Source organism: Somniosus microcephalus, chromosome 12, assembly GCF_052327205.1.
Source record: "Somniosus microcephalus isolate GS21.2 chromosome 12, FLI_Smic_1.0, whole genome shotgun sequence".
Taxonomy (NCBI): Eukaryota; Metazoa; Chordata; class Chondrichthyes; order Squaliformes; family Somniosidae; genus Somniosus; species Somniosus microcephalus.
The window spans coordinates 136,151,719-136,169,378 of NC_140998.1; the positions used below are offsets into that span (position 1 = coordinate 136,151,719).

Sequence of the window (17,660 nt, forward strand, 5' to 3'; positions counted from 1 at the left end):
AAGACACCAGTCTCGGCCTTACAAAACCACAACTACACCAGTCTCGGCCTTTCAACAAACACAAAGCATTTGGCCAGACCTTCTACTTTTTGCCCTGCGAGGGCGATGCCTTTCGCATCCTTGCCTGACCCCTGCCCGCCCTGCAGCTCCTCCTCAATGGGAGCCCAGTGGCTGCAGCAAGGCTGGGGGAAGGCTGCTGAGGGTCAGATGGCGAGACGCCAGATGCCCTTGGGGTTTGGCCTGCACCAGCTCTGGCCCTGGAGGGTCCGGCTGCTGACTGCTCCAACTCTGCTTGGGCGGCAGCAGTCTGTCCAGTGGCAGCTGCAATGGCGGAGTGGCAGTGTCGGCTGCAGGAATGGTGCCAACCTGACAGATCGCAGGTACTCCCTGGTCGCCTGAGACATTGGCACTCGCACGGGCCAGCACTGCAGCATGCGCAGCAAACAGCTGAAGAACAGACTGCTGGGCTGCTGCTGCGCGGCGAGTGCCCTGGCGATGCCTGGCCGATCCAGCGAGTGTGGCAGCAGTTAGTGCCCGTGTGGCCCTGGTCTGTGTCCGCATGACACCAGCCAGTGAATGAACGGCACGACTGAGCACTTGGCTTGAAGCCGCCTGTGCTGCCGCGAGGTCCTGCAGACTCCTGGCCTGTGCTGCTCCGAATTCCTGCACACTCCTTGACAGAGACTCAATGGAGTCAGGCATCCTTGCCACTGCAGCCATGAGCTCAGTGTGCCTGCGCTCAGCCTGGACGGCCATTTCCTCCAGGAGCCGCACCTCCTCTGCGCTCACCGTCGCAGGACTGGAGGCCGCACTCACCCTCTGGGGAGAAGTCCGCCGAGCTTCCCCACCCCTCCCATGTTGCTGCAGGCCGCTGGGCCCCGGAGCTTCACTCTCCTCCGACCCTTCCCCCCGGCTCCCCTCCAGGGAAGACGTGTCCCCTTCATCGCCATGGGCTGGCGCGGCTGAGGGTGGCACTGATGGGCCGGCTTCCTCTTCCTCGAATTCAGAATCACTGACAGTGGCAGCTTGAGGGCCCGCCTCCTCACCTGGCGATTCATCATCTGAAAGCAGGGAGGTGATGTGCCTCAATAATTCCGAGACTCGAAGTTAGCAGAACAAAAACAAGGCTTTTATTAACTTAGAAAGTAACACGTAAGAGAGAGAGATGTCTTCCTTCTGGAGACTGAGGGCAGACTGAAGCTAGCTTACAAACGGGGCCAGGTATGGGCGGAGCCCTACACACAGCACATTCCAGTATACAATACAGCACATTCCAGTACACAATACAATGAGGTCTGGGGGAAGGGAAATGACACTGAAACCGATCTCAGTCACAGGCAGTGGTGAATGGAATATTTCATCACATTCACCCCTTCTATAGATTTAGTCTGTTCGGGGGTTTGATAGTCCTCTGCGACCGACGTGGCTGTTGCGGTGCCGCGGGTGTCGGCTGGGTGTCCCCGGTAGCCTCCTGGGTCTCTGCCGGGGTGCCGCCAGGGTTGTTGGAGGGGTAGTTGGTGGGGGTGCCGTTGGTCGGTGTTCATCCGGGGGTGATGAAATAGTAGTGGGTGGGTAAGAGTTGCTGTGATCGTCGTTGCCGCTATTGCCGTGGTTGTCGTCGATGCCGGCTGGGGCGACGTCTTTTATGGACACGGTGTCCTCCCTTCCGTCGGCGTGCCGGACATATGCGTATTGGGGGTTGGTGTGGAGTAGGTGTACTGGCTCCACGAGAGGGTCCGTCTTGTGGCCCCTCACATGCCTTCGCACGAGTACCAGACCTGGGGTGGAGAGCCATGACGGCATGGATACGCCTGAGGTGGATTTCCGGGGAAAGACAAACATTCGTTCATGAGGCGTGGTATTAGTGGCCGTACACAATAGCGACCGTATCGAATGGAACACATCCGAGAGGACTTCCTACCAGCGGGAGATAGGGAGGCCCTTGGTCCTTAGAGCTAGAGTGACTGCTTTCCATACTGTCCCGTTCTCTCGCTCCGCTTGGCCGTTACCCCGGGGGTTGTAGCTGGTGGTACGGCTCGTGGCGATCCCCTTGGACAGCATGTACTGGCGTAGCTCTTCACTCATGAAGGACGCCCCCCTATCCGTATGGATGTAGCTCGGCATACCGAACAGGCAGAACAGGCTGTTGAGGCATTTAATGACCGTGGCGCTGGTCATGTCTGGGCAGGGGAAGGCGAATGGGAACCGGGAGTATTCGTCCACAATGTTCAGGAAGTAAACATTGCGGTCGACGGACGGGAGGGGGCCCTTGAAATCAAAGCTGAGCCGCTCAAAGGGCCGTGTAGCTTTGATTAAGTGGGCTCTATCTGGGCGGTAGAACCGAGGCTTGCACTCAGCGCAAGTGCGGCAGTTCCTGGTCAGGGACCGAACTTCCTCAATCGAGTAGGGTAAGTTACGGGACTTTATGAAGTGGAACAGCCGCGTGACCCCTGGGTGGCAGAGGTCGTTGTGGAGGGTCTGTAGCCGATCCCCGGTGGTGCTGGCACACATCCCTCGTGAGAGGGCGTCAGGGGATTCGTTAAGGGCCCCTGGCCGGTAAATGATGTCGTACTCGAAGGTGGAGAGCTCGATCCGCCACCTAAGAATCTTATCATTTTTAATCTTCCCCCTCTGTTTATTATTGAACATAAACGCTACCGACCGCTGGTCGGTAAGTAGGGTGAAGCGTTTGCCGGCTAGGTAGTGGCGCCAGTGGCGCACTGCCTCCACGATGGCTTGGGCCTCCTTTTCCACGGAGGAGTGTCTGATCTCGGGCCCTTGGAGGGTCCTCGAGAAGAAAGCTACGGGCCGCCCCGCCTGGTTGAGGGTGGCCGCCAAGGCGAAGTCAGACGCATCACTTTCCACTTGAAATGGAGTGTTCTCGTCCACTGCCTGTAGCGTGGCCTGCTCAATATCCTGCTTAATGCTTTTGAAGGCGGCGTGGGCCTCAGCAGAGAGCGGGAAAGAGAATGCTTTCAAGAGGGGGCGGGCTTTGTCGGAGTAGTTGGGGACCCATTGGGAATAATAAGAAAATAACCCCAGGCACCTTTTCAGGGCTTTGGGAGTGTTGGGCAGGGGCAGCTCCCGTAGGGGGCGCAATCGGTCGGGGTCTGGCCCGATTTCCCCATTCTCCACCACGCTGCCTAGTATGCAGAGGCGCGTGGTGTTGTAAACGCACTTGTCCTCGTTGTAGGTGAGGTTGAGTTTGTGCGGTTTTCAGGAACCTCTCGAGGTTCGAGTCGTGATCCTGCTGGTTGTGACCGCAGATGGTGACGTTGTCGAGGTAGGGGAAGGTTGCCTGCAAGTGGTGGTCATCGACCATGCGGTCCATCTCCCTCTGGAAGACCGAGACCCCATTCGTCACCCCAAAGGGGACTCTGAGGAATTGGTAGAGGCGTCCGTTCGCCTCGAAGGCGGTGTACGGGCGGTCCTCTGGTCTGATAGGGAGCTGGTGGTATGCTGACTTGAGGTCGATGGTGGAGAACACCCGGTATTGGGCGATTTGGTTCACCATTTCTGATATGCGGGGTAGCGGGTAGGTGTCTAGTAGGGTGTACCTGTTGATCGTTTGACTATAGTCGATCACCATCCATTTCTTCTCGCTACCCCTTACCACTACCACTTGGGCGCGCCACGGGCTGTTGCTGCGTTCAATAATGCGCTCTCTCAGGAGCCTGTCTGCCTCGGTCGCGATAAACCGCCTGTCCTCCCAGCTGTACCTCCTGCTTTTGGTCGCTATTGGCCGGCAGTTAGGGGTAAGGTTCGCGAATAGCGAAGGCGGCTTTACCTTCAGGGTAGCCAGACCGCACACTGAGGGGCGGCAGGGACCCACCGTACTTGAGCGTGATGTTTTGGTGGTTGCACTGGAAATCCAGGCCCAAGATCACGCTCGCACATAGGTTCTTCATGATTAATACTTTAAAATTATCATATACAGTTCCGTTAACGCACAATTGTACCGTGCAGTAACCCAGAATGGTCGATGTCTGGGTTTTGTCAGCCATAGAGATGGTACCCTGAGTAGGGACCACCTTTAGGGAGAGTTGTTGTGCCAGTTCTGGGTGGATAAAGCTCTCCGTGCTTCCACTGTCAATTAAGCATTTAACCCAGCACCCGTTTACCTCGATGTCCACCATTGATCTGGATAGCGGGTGCGGCCTGGTCTGGTCCACTGTGACCGATGCCACTGTAGGGCCCTGATCGATACAAGATGGCGTCCACGCTGTCTGCTCACAAGATGGCGGACCCCACGAGGTCGGGCAAGATGGCGTCCAAGATGGCCGCTCCCACGGCGCACACGCGGCGGTGGCGGGTTTTCCGGCGGTTGGTTTTCCAGCGGGGTTCCCTCTGCACACCTTCCCGAAGTGCCCCTTCTTACCGCACTTAAAGCAGGTGGTGCCTTTCGCCGGGCACAGGTTTCTGGTGTGCTTTGGCTGCCCGCAGAAGTAGCAGTTGGGTCCCTGACGCGTCGCGGCTGTCGTAGGGCTTCTGGGGGGAGAGCGGGGCCCAGCCGGTGTCGGGCTGTCAAGATGCCTTCCAAGATGGCGGCGCCCTCGGTGCACACGCGGTGGCGTGGACGGCGCGGGCTGAAGAGTAGGCGTCCGAGTTTCTCTGGGCCACATCCATGGATCGCTCGGTGTCCGCAGCCTGTTTCAGGTCCAACCCCGTTTTTTCCAGCAGTCTTTGCCGGATGTAAGTGGAGCTGAGGCCTGTGATGAAGGCATCGCGAACAAGCTCGTCAGTGTACACTGCGGCTTTTACATCTCGGCACTTGCAGTCTTTGCCAAGCATTTTCAGGGTGCTTAGGAACTCCTCCACCGATTCCCCAGGTCGCTGTGCGCGGGTAGCGAGCAGGTGCCTAGCATACACCTCATTCGTAGGCTGCTGGTAATGCGCCTTTAAGATGTCGCAGGCGGCCAGGTACGTCTCGGCGTCTTGGATGAGGGGGTAAACCCGGTGGCTTACCCAATTCCGCAGAATTCCGAGTCTCATCCTCGCAGCGTCTTTGACGGCTGCGGAATTGTCCAGGAAGAATTCCATACACTCAAACCAGTGTCCGAAGCGTGCTGATGCGTCCGGAGCATGTTGATCCAAATCCAAACGTTCGGGTTTCAGGAGTTGATCCATAGTGTTGAAAAATAAGTTAATAAAATTGATGTGCCTCAATAATTCCGAGACTCGAAGTTAGCAGAACAAAAACAAGGCTTTTATTAACTTAGAAAGTAACACGTAAGAGAGAGAGATGTCTTCCTTCTGGAGACTGAGGCCAGACTGAAGCTAGCTTACAAACGGGGCCAGGTATGGGCGGAGCCCTACACACAGCACATTCCAGTATACAATACAGCACATTCCAGTACACAATACAATGAGGTCTGGGGGAAGGGAAATGACACTGAAACCGATCTCAGTCACAGGCAGTGGTGAATGGAATATTTCATCACAGGAGGCACAAGATTTGCTTTAGAGTGAGGACAGGGCAGCAGCGAGGGAGGCATGAGTGCTGCCATGCACTGCATTGGTCGGTCAGTGGCAAAGGATGCTGATCTGATGCGCAAGTGGAAAGAGAGAGGTCAAAAAGGTGATGCCCTTACCATTGGTGCCCAGAACAGGGTCGGCATCTCCACTGGCGACAGGGCCAATCAGCCGTCCTGCCATAATGCGCTCCACACGCTGGTCGAGGTCAGAGAGCTCTGACGTCAGGATGGCCTCCCCCGGTCTCACGTTGCTTCCTCCGGTTGTGCGCCACCTTGGCCTGCAAGAGAAAGGACGGCCTCTAAGTACAGTGTGAAGCCCTGATCTTGTCTGCACTGCCTCCCATGGTGGACTGGCCCTGACAGTGTGAAGCCCTGATCTTGGCTGTACTGCCTCCCATGGTCGAATAGCTTGTACAGTGTGTAAAGTGCTGAATGTGCAAGTGGTTTTCATGACAGTCCCATAGCTGCTGGATGAGGGCTGGCCATTAGGGCTTTCAGGTCCCTTTGACCATAAACTGAGGTGCACATGCAGGGATGAGGAGGATACTGGAAAGGGTACTCACCCTGACGACCCGAGTGAGGTCGTTGAACTTTTTCCGGCATTGCACAGGAGTCCTGGCAACCACGCTGTTGGAAGTCACCCTGTTTGAGACCTCCCTCCAGGCTTTCCGGTAGGCGCTGGGCAGCGGCCTCCTGCCACCTTCTGGGAACGGAACATGGCGCCTGCGCTCCACTCCGCCAACCAGCACCCTCAGGTCACCCTCGCTGAAGCGCTGCGCTCTCTCCCTGGCCTTCTCCATAGCCCTGGGCGTTGCGCAGATGAAGCAGAAGTGGTCAGGCCTAGCTTGAGGGCTGCAGTGTGCAGGGCGTTGCAGGCAAACAAACCCACCCTCCCCCTTTAAGAGCTGACCGGCGCCAGAGTGTCTGCCGTCAATCAACAACTCTCCGCACCTGCGCTGCGCCCGGCCTCGGGGGTATCGCTCAGGACCGCCGGCTTAGCGCCTAAAGATAGTCGTGCATCGCCTGTTTTAGCGCAGCAGCAACCTCTTGGGGCGATGCGACTGAATAGCGGCAAAGGTGGCGCGAACTTGCGCTGGGCGCAAACTTTAGCGGCCGCCCGACTTTAGCGCCCCGAACGTGGCTATACTGAATTTCTAGGCCTTCGTGTTGTAAACGTAAGGTGAAACAGAAACATATATGTATGTGTGTGTATGTATGAAAATCCATTTTTATCGATGTCTGTGTCTTTACCAGAGTCACGGCAACAAAATTGAAATGCATGGATGATCACTGTCTGTATTGGTGTCATTTCTAAGTCAATGGTCCAAAGTACTTTAATGCTGTAGACAGAAATTTTTTTGCTGGTCCAATTGATACAGTATTGTTGTATGGTAACCACCCCATGTCCTGATCTATGTAACATATACTCGTTGCTTATGAAGTGTGAGGCCAGTTCAGTTGGAATATTTTCAATGTCCAAGAACAGTCTTTTACATAGTTCCGTTCAGAGGCCTGGTCTGATTATTCTACCATGCACTTCCTTTTGTATAATTGTAATACTATTGATCTCTCTATACCACACAAATCTTCCTTCACAATAAATATTGATCCAGCTCCCTTTTAAAGTTGTAAGTTAACCCCAAGTGAACTATCTTCTTTGGAGATCTGTTCTATGCTTGGCTTTCTCCACAAAGAAGGGCCAAAGGATAAATCACAGCTTTAAAACAAAACCGTCCTTGTCAGTACAGATCTGTTTATATTTCAAAGGTTAGGTATAGTATTAATATTTGCACCTCCTAATATTTGGACCAAGTCCAAAAATGTTAAAGTGCCACCATAATCCTATTAGAAATTATAGAAGCAATGGTGTAATGCAATAATCTATTTTAAACCATACAAGAGCTTTGAAAGTCATTGACGTCACTTCTTCAGGTGTCCAATAAGACAACTTTTGAGCTGCTGAAAACTTGTATACAATAAAAAGTCCAGCTGCTCTTAGCATGATTGTGTTACTGAAATTATTTTAGCAGTATTAATAGCAGTCAAGTATTAATATTGTGAGTCTGGGGTGGGGGGGGGTGCATCAATGCTCATTTAGTTAGAATCATAGAAACTTGCAGCAGAGAAGGAGGCCATTCGACCCATCATGGCTGTGCTGACTCTTTGAAAGAGCGTCATGCTTAGTTCCACATCCTTGCTTTTAGTCCGTAACCCCCTAAGTTCCTCATCCTCAAGCAACTGTCCAACTGGGTTTTAAAATTATTTATGGAATCAGCTTCCATCACCTTTTAGGTAGAGCATTCCAGATCCCAAAATCTCCGTGTGAAAACATTTCTCCTCAACTCCCCTCTAGATCTTTTGCCAATAATCTATTACCTCTGGTTATTGACCCACTCGCCAGAGGGAATAGTTTTTCTCTATCTACTATCATCTTAAATCTATATTAAGTAACCTCTTAACCATCTCTGTTCCAAGGAGAACAGTCCTAACTTTTTCACCCTCTCCTAATAATTGAAGTCCCTCATCCCTGGTAACATGCTGGTAAACCTCCTCTGTACCCTTTCTAATGCCTTTACATCATTCCTGAAATGCAGTGCCCAGATCTGTCCACAATACTCCAGCTGAGGTCCAACCAGTGATTTATAAAGTTCCCACATGATCGCTTGGCTTTTATATTCTGTACCTCGGTTTATAAACCCAAGTAACTCTCATGCTTTTTTAACCACATTATCAACTTTATCAACTTGCCATTCAACATTTAAGCATTTGTGTATATGGACACCAAGGTCTCTCTGCTCATCTACACTTTTCAAAATCATGCCTTTTATAGTCCTCCCAAAGTGCATCACTTTGGGTACAGTAGCATAGTGGTTATGTTACTGCACTAGAAATCCAGAGGCCTCGACTAATGATCCAGAGACATGAGTTCAAATCGCACCATGGCAGCTGGGCAATTTAAATTCAATTAAAAAAATTTGGAATAAAAAGCTAGTATCAGTGGTAACCATGAAGCTACTGGATTGTCATAAAAACCCCATCTGGTTCACGAATGTCCTTTAGGGAAGGAAATCTGCCATCCTTACTTGGTCTGGCCTATATGTGACTCCAGACCCACAGCAATGTGGTTGACTCTTAACTGCCCTCTGAAATGGCCCAGCAAGCCACTCAGTTGTATTCAAGGGCAATTAGGGAAAATGCTGGCCTTACTGGCAACGTCCACATCCCGTGAATGCATTAAAAAAAAACACTTCTACGCATTGAACTCCATCCACCATGCTTCTGCCATTTAACCATCCTGTCTATGTCATCCTGAAGTCTACAACTATTCTCATCACTATCTACTACTTTGCCAAGTTTCATATCATCTACAAACTTTAGAATGCTGCTCCCTACACCAGAGCCTAGGTCATTTATAAAAATTGAAAAGTGTAAAGGACCCAAAACTGACCCTTGGGGAACACCACTGCAAACCAGCTCCCAGTCTGAAAAACATCCATCCACCACCACCCTCCGCTCCCTGACACTGAACCAGTTCCGTATCCATACCACCACTTTCCCCTTAACTCCATGGGCTTCCATCTTCTTAATATGCCTCCTGTGTAGCACTTTGCCTCTGCTATTTCTGCCTCTGCTATTTCTACCTTTGCTTCTTTCACCACCCTAGGATGCGTTCCATCTGGACCAGGTGACTTACCAACTTTCAATAATCTAATCTTTTTAGTATGTCTTTTCTATCTATTTCGATCCTGTCCATAACTTCTCTTTAGTGCAACCTTCATATCATCCACTTCCTTTGTGAAGACCGAAGCAAAGAACTCATTTAATGTTTTAGCCATGTCCTCAGCCTTTACATGAAGATTTCCCTTTAGGTCCTTAATAGGCCCAACTTTTTCCCCTAGCTAACCTCTTAAAACATTTAATAAACATATAAAGTGTAAGGTTTAATTTAATGCTGCCTGCTAATCTTCTCGTAACCTCTGTCTCCCATATTAACTTTCAATTCTCTCCTGTACTTTCCATAATCTTCCTGGTTATTAACTGAATCTTGGTCCTGACATTTGTCAGAAGCCTACTTTTTCAGTTTTTTAATTTTTATTTCCTGTGTCATGCAGGGTGCATCAGCTTTGAATGCTTTACCTTTTCCCTTCAAAGGAATATGCCTAGCTTGTACCTGAACTATCTCTTCCCTGAATGCCTTCCATTGCTCAGTTACTGCTTTACCCTGCAATCACCTTTTCCAATCTACCTGTACTAGGTCCCTTCTTAAATCACTGAAATTAGCTCTTCCCCAGTTGAGCATTTTTACCTTCAATGTGTTCTAGTCTCTTCATAATTACTCTGAACCGAATTATGTTGTGGTCAATGTTAGCGAGATGATCTCCTACTGTTACACACTCCACTTCCGACTTCATTTCCCAGAACCAGATCCAATGCTGCTTCCTTCCTTGTTGGACTGGAGACATATTGATTGAGAAAGTTTTCCTGTACACATCAGAAATTCCTCTCCTTCCCTACCCTTAGCACGGTTTTCCCCAGTCTATAAAGTCTCCTAATAATACGATTCCATTTTTGTTACATCCCTTTGAAATTTGCTCATCCAACTCCTTCTTACTGTTTAGAGCTCTATAAAAAAGAAACTCAGCAATGTAACAGCTCCCCCGCTGTTCCTTAACTCAAGCTAAATAGATTCAGTCCTAGAACCATCGAGTATATCCTTTCTTTCCAGAACTGTAACATCATCCTTAATTAATATGGCCACGCCCCTTCCTCTTTTTCCTTCTCTATCAATTCTGAATACTCGGTAAACAGAAATATTGATTAAGAATCCATTCCTGGCCTTGTTTGAGCAACTTGTGCTTGCATCTTACCAACCTTATTCGTTACACTACGGACATTGATGTACACACAGTTTAGTACCTCTATCATTTTTGCTATTTTCCTCAATCTGGTCCCTGCAATGTTTGGGATATTTCTAATTTTACTGCTGTTTATATCTGTCCTCTGATCTCATTTCTGCTCCTTTCTGGTTTTCTCCCCCTCCCTGACAAATTAGTTTAAACCCTCCCCAACAGTACTAGTTAACCTCTCAGCGAGAATATTGGTCCTGGCTTTGGTCAGGTGCAACCCGTCCATCCTGTACAGGTACCCCTTCCCCCAGAATCAGTCCCAATGCCCCAAGGATCTCAAACCCTCCCTCCTGCACCACCTCTCCAGCCACGCATTTACCTGCACGGTCATCCTGTTTCTATACTCACTAGCACATGGTACTGGGAATAATCCGGAGATAAATTCCTTTTGAGGTTCTGTTTTTAATCTTTTTCCGAGCTCCCAAAACACTGCCTGAAGGACCTCAACACTTTTTCTACCCAGGTCATTGATTCCAACATGGTGATTCCAACATGGGCCAACTGTTCTGGCAGTTCCCCTTCCCCTTGCAGAATGTCCTGCACCTCATTAGTTATACCTCATTCGTATGATGAAGTGGGATGGGCAAACTACTTTACCATTAACTCTGGGTCCTCTGAGAATAGGAATACAATCCAGTGGCACCTCCAAACAAGGTTGGGCAGCCTCCTGTGCCATTGACTGGTGATATTTCTCCCCCCACCCTTCTTGCCCCATGTAAAATGACCTTTTGTGGGTTTAAAAAAAATAAACAATTGACTTTGAATAAGGGCCACCACAGATATGATAGTCATGGAATCTTACAGCACAGAAGGAGGGCATTCGGCCCATTGTGACTGCGCTTGTTTTTTGAAAGAGCCATCCAATTAGTGCCACTCCCCGCTTCCCCCCCCCCCCCCATAGTCCTGCATTTTTTTCTTTTTCATGAATATATCCAATTCGCTTTTAAAGTTAATGAATTAAGTGCGAACAAAGAAGAGAGAGGCTTTGTAAACTGTAACATCTCCTAAGATGTCTACTTTGCTTCACGTGAGGTCATCCTCACCACCAGCAGAAATATTCCATCTCCATTGCAGTCGTTGGGTAACTGAAGAGCGGTTTGCCTTATTGAGCTGCGGTGTGATTTTGGCCAACTAAAATAAGTTGATTTGATTTCTGTGCCTGCTCTATGTCATATGACTATATAGTTCCACTGCAGCCTATCTGAGAGGGGTAATGTGGAGATCAGTGTAAATTTGGTGCATCAGCGTTGCTACTTCTCCAGGATATGCATTAAAGATATATGGGCCAGTGAGACCAAAAAGGGGAGAAAATGGAGAAAAATGATGGGCTAACACACGATCAAAACATGCAGCAGAGTTTTATAAAAGCTTTTTAGTGGAGAGACAGCTTGCTTGTTCTTCTTTCTCTTTTTAGTCATATATTTTTGTTTTGTTCTGGGATGTTTGTAAATGAAAGCCTTTACTATCCTGTACATTAAGTTACAGAGTAAAGCTTCCCTTGCTCTATCCTGAGAATGTCTCTTCACCTCTGAGCCTCAAAAGTGTACCAGTCCCTGCACCAGTGACAATTCCACTTCCCATATTCCAGTTCTGGCTTTTCTGCAACATCATTGTCTTCTGTACATGCCTAGAAGGCAATTTCCATAGACTTGAGCACATAATCTAGGCTGACACTTAAGTGCAGTAGTGAGGGAATGCTGCACTGTAGGAGGTGCCATCTTTTAGACGAGACATCTGCCTTTTCAGGTGGATGTAAAAGATGTAAAAGATCCCGTGGCATTATTTCAAAGAAGAGCAGTGGAGTTCTCCCCGGTGTCCTGACCAATATTTATCTTTCAACCAACATCTCTTAAAAAAAATGATCTGGTCCTTCATCACATTGCTGTTTATGGGACCTAACTAACTGTGCACAAATTGGCTGCTGTGTTTCCTACATTACAACAGTGACTACACTTCATAGAATTACTACACTTCATAGAATTACATGGAATATACAGCACAGAAACAGACCATTCGGTCTAGCCATTCCATGCCGGTGTTTATGTTCCACTTGAGCCTCCTCCTATCCTTCCTCATCTAACTATCAGCATAACCCTCCATTTCCTTCTCCCTCATATGCGTATCTAACTTCCCTAAGTGAATCTATACTATTAGAATCATAGAATGGTTACAGCACAGAAGGTCATCATTCGGCCCGTGCCGGCTCTCTGCAAGAGTACTTCAGTGAGTCCCACTCCCTCGCCCTTTCCCCATTGCCCTGCAAATTTTTTCCTTCAGGTACTTATACCATTCCATTTTGAAAACCACAATGGAGTCTGCCTCCACCACCCTTTCAGGCAGTGAATTCCAGATCCTAACCACTCACTGCGTAAAAATGTTTTTTCTTATGTCGCCTTTGGTTCTTTTGCCAATCACCTTAAATCTGTGTCCTCTGGTTCTCGACCCTTCTGCCAATGGGAACGGTTTCTCTCTATCTACTCTGTCTAGACCCCTCATGATTTTGAGCACCTCTATTAAATCTTCTCTCAACCTTCTCTGCTCTAAGGAGAACAACCCCAGCTTCTCCAGTCTATCCACGTAACTGAAGTCCCTCATCCCTGGAACCATTCTTGTAAATCTTTTCTGCACCCTCTCTAAGGCCTTCATATCCTTCCTAAAGTGCAGTGCCCAGAATTGGACACAATACTCCAGTTGAGGCTGAACCAGTGTTTTATAAAGGTTCATCTTAACTTCCTTGCTTTTGTACTCTATGTGCTCGAATTTCCCTGAGCCGTGGAGGTGGGAATGGAGGCATGTGGGGTGTTAAAATTGCAGAATTGGGGGGCACGAACCCTTCCCGCCCCCAACCCGTCTCCATGCCCGTTTCCCAGGAGGCGGGTACCTGACCTGTGCTGGGAGCCGCCTCCCCGATGCGGGAAGGGGATTAGTGCCAATTAACTGCCTGTTAACAGGTAGTTAACAGGCAGTTTTTGGCCTAATCCCTGTTTTTAGCCCTGAAGTGTGGGCTTCCCGATGACTCCAAACCACGCCAAGTTAGCGAGGCGGACCGTCGGGCTGAAGGGTTCGAGATGTCCGGTGTTCAGGTGAGTGATGGGTGCATGAGTGCAGAGGTAAGCGTGTTTGGTGCGTGTAAAGTGTTTAAATAAGTTTTACTTACCTTTACTTACTAATGCAGGCTTTCTTCCTTCAGGTCTCGGGAGTCCCTCATCTCATCGGCACAGAAAGCAGAATGGCCGCGAGCTGTCAAAAGTTGCAGCATTCAGCTTTCTGTTCTGGAGAGATTTCTAACTGAGTCTGTGGAGAAGGACTCAAGTTAGAAGCCAGACTGTCAGTGTCTGGCAGCTTCACAGAGCTGTCAAACACTGATATTTCATCTGTCAAAAGCTCTTGAAAGATGAAATGTCAATCCCTGATGTCACCTGTAACCGGGTGTCCCTTAATTGGCCTGCTGAGCCTGCTGGGTGGGCTCAACAAGGCCAATCAAGGGAAAATCGCGTGGATTGGCCACAAATCGAAGGAGGCGGGACTACAACCCAAAAAGTGGGAGTCCTGCCTCCATCACATCCCCATTGACAAAATCCAGCCCTATGCCTCTATTTATGAAGCCCAGGATCCCGTATGCTTTTTTAAAATCATTTCACCAGCCTGTCTCTGTCTTCTTGAAACCTATTACTATCCTTCTCACTGTTCACTATACTTCCAACTTTTGTCTCATCTGCAAATTTGAAATTGTGCCCTGTACACCCAAGTCCAAGTCATTAATATATATCAAGAAAAGCAGTGGTCCTAGTACTGACCCCTAGGGAACACCACTGTATACCTTCCTCCAGTCCGAAAAACAACCGTTCGGCACTACTCTCGGTTTCCTATCACTGAGCCAATTTCGTATCCATGCTGCCACTGTCCTTTTTATTCCATGGGCTTCAACTTTGCTGGCAAGCCGATTATGTGGCACTTTATCAAACGCCTTTTGGAAGTCCATGTACACCACGTCGACCGCATTGCCCTCATCAACCCTGTTACCTCATCAAAAACTCAATCAAGTTAGTTAAACATGATTTGCCTTTAACAAATCCATGCTGGCTTTCCTTTATTCATCCATATACTTGTCCAAGTGATTGTTAATTTTGTCCTGGATTATCATTTCTAAAAGCTTCCCTACTACCGAGGTCAAACTGACTGGCCTGTAGTTGCTGGGTTTATCCTTACACCTTTTTTGAACAAGGGTGTAACATTTGCAATTCTCCAGTCCTCTGGTACCAGCCCTGTATCCAAGGATGATTGGAAGATTATGGCCAGTACCTCCACAATTTCCACATTTACTTCCCTCAGCATCCTAGGATGCATCCCAACTGGTCCTAATGACTCATCTATTTTAAGTATAGCCAGCCTTTCAATACCTCCTTTATCAATTTTTATCCCATCCAGTATCTCAACTACCTCCTCTTTCACTATGATTTTACCAAGGCAGAAGATGCTGCCAAAGACAGATTCAATGTACTCATTTAGTATCTCAGCCATGCCCTCTGCCTCCATGCGTAGCTCTCCATTTCGGTCCCTAATTGGCCCCACCCCTTTTCTTACTACACGGTAACATTTTCAGGTTGTTCCTTTCCTTTAGGGAGAGATAGTCCAGACCTTTAGACCCAATTAAGCGTCTGTAGGATTCGGCTACCTCAAACTTTAGTTGAAAGGAAACGTCTGAGAAATATGTTACTGTCCTCCAGATAGCACTTTTAATAAGTTTAGCTAGACTGTAACGTTCCGGATATTATGAGGGTCTGGAAAACTCCCCCAGAATTTGATACAGAAGTCTTATGTGAGACAATTCTAAAAATATATAGATTTATTAAAGAACCGACATGTAATTTACAGTTGGTGTGTCAATCGCAACATTAACAGTTCCAAAAAGAGAAAGCTTACAATCCTATTATCAAAGAACCTTACACTCAAATCTTAACTTCGCTACAGTTTTACAGTTCTTAAAAGTTCTATTTAGCATATCCACCAAAATCGAATACCCGAGGTACAAAGAGTTGGAGACTTACAGAGCCGCCTCTAAAGCCGAGAATCGCTTTGCCCTTTTAAAGCGAGTCTACTATCCCATTTGAGAGTTCAATATTTATACCCTTTTCCAGTGGTAGTTCCTTTAAGGTTTTCTGCTGATGTAAGCTAATTATAGAAACATAGAAGATAGGAGCAGGAGCAGGCCATTCAGCCCTTCGAGCCTGCTCCACCATTCAGTGAGATCATGGCTGATCATCCAAATTCAGTACCCTGTCCCTGCCTTCTCCCCATATCCCTTGATCCCTTTAGCCTTAAGAAATATATCCAACTCTTTCTTGAATATATGTAATGAACTGGCCTCCACCGCCCTCTGTGGCAGAGAATTCCACAGGTTCACCACTCTCTGGGTGAAGAAATTCCTCCTTTCAGTCCTAAATGGCTTACCCCTTATCCTTAGACTATGACCCCTGGTTCTGGACTCCCCGGCCATCAGAAACACCCTTCCTGCATCTAGTCTGTCCAGGCCTGACAGAATTTTATAGGTTTCGATGAGATCCCCTCTCAATCTTCTGAACTCCAGTGAGTAAAAGCCCAATCGACACAATCTCTCCTCATACGTCATTCCTGCCATCCCAGGTATCAGCCTGGTGAATCTTCGCTGCACTCCTTCCATAGCAAGAACGTCCTTCCTCAGGTAAGGCGACCAAAACTGCACACAATACTCAAGGTGTGGTCTCACCAAGGCCCTGTACAACTGCAGCAAGACATCCTTGTTCTTGTACTCGAACCCTCTCGCTACGAAGGCCAACATACCATTTGCCTTCTTAACTGCCTGCTGCACCTGCATGCTTACCTTCAGCGACTGGTGCACAAGAACACCCAGGTCTCTTTGCACTTCCCCTTCTCCCAATCTATTGCCATTCAAATAATAATCTGCCTTCCTGTTTTTGCCACCAAAGTGGATAACCTCACATTTATCCACATTATGGTGCATTTGCCATGTTTCTGCCCAATCACCCAACCTGTCCAAATTGTACTGGAGTTTCACAACATCCTCCTCACAGCATACCCTCCCACCCAGCTTTGTGTCGTCTGCAAATTTGGAGATATTACATCCAATTCCCTCGTCCAGATCATTAATATATATTGTGAACAGCTGGGGTCCTAGGGCCGATCCTTGCGGTACCCCACTAGTCACTGCCTGCCACTCGGAAAATGACCCATTTATTCCAACTCTTTGTCTTCTGTCCGCCAACCAGTTCTCTATCCAAGTCAATACCTTGCCCCCAATCCCATGTACCTTAATTTTGCATGTTAATCTCTTATGCGGGACCTTATCGAAAGCCTTCTGAAAGTCCAAATACACCACATCCACTGGTTCTCCCTTATCTATTTTACCAGTTACATCCTCAAAAAATTCCAGTAGATTAGTCAAGCATGATTTACCTTTTGTAAATCCATGTTGACTTTGTCCGATCCAGTCACTGCTTTCCAAGTGCTCTGCTATTACATCTTTTATAATGGACTCTAGCATTTTCCCCACTACCGATGTCAAGCTTACCGGTCTATAATTCCCCGCCTTTTCTCTACCACCTTTTTTGAATAGTGGGGTAACATTAGCTACCCGCCAATCCATGGGTACCATTCCAGAGTCTATCGAGTTCTGGAAGATGACCAGCAATGCATCTACTATTTCTAGGGCCACTTCCTTAAGTACCCTGGGATGTAGATTATCAGGCCCTGGGGATTTAATCGGCCTTCAGTCCCATCAATTTTCCTACAAATACTGATTTCTTTCAGTTCCACCCTTTCATCAGACCCTATGTTCCCGGCATCTCTGGGAGGTTATTTTTGTCCTCCTTTGTGAAGACAGAACCAAAATATGTATTTATTTGGTCTGCCATTTCTTTGTTCCCCATTATAAATTCCCCCGATTCTGACTGCAAGGGACCTACGCTTGACTTCACCAATCTTTTTCTCTTCACACATCTATAAAAGCTTTTACAGTCAGTTTTTATGTTCCCTGCAAGCTTATTCTCATATTCTATTTTCCCTTTCTTAATTAATCCCTTTGTCCTTGTTTGTTGAATCCTAAACTGCTCCCAATCCTCAGGATTATTGCTTTTTCTAACCAATTTATATGCCCTCTCCTTGGACCTTATGCTATCCCTAATTTCCCTTGTTAGCCACGGTTGGGTCACCTTTTTTGTTTTATTTTTATGCCAAACTGGGATGAACAAATTCTGTAGTTCATCCAGTTGTTCTTTGAATG

The 17,660-nt window shown here is 48.1% G+C and overlaps 1 protein-coding gene across 3 annotated transcripts in view; it reads left to right on the forward strand.

The window, feature by feature from the left end:
* slc8a3 (solute carrier family 8 member 3) overlaps positions 1–17,660 on the forward strand; it is a 922,684-nt gene that overhangs the window by 533,808 nt on the left and 371,216 nt on the right. The gene's annotated exons all lie outside the window — the stretch shown is intronic.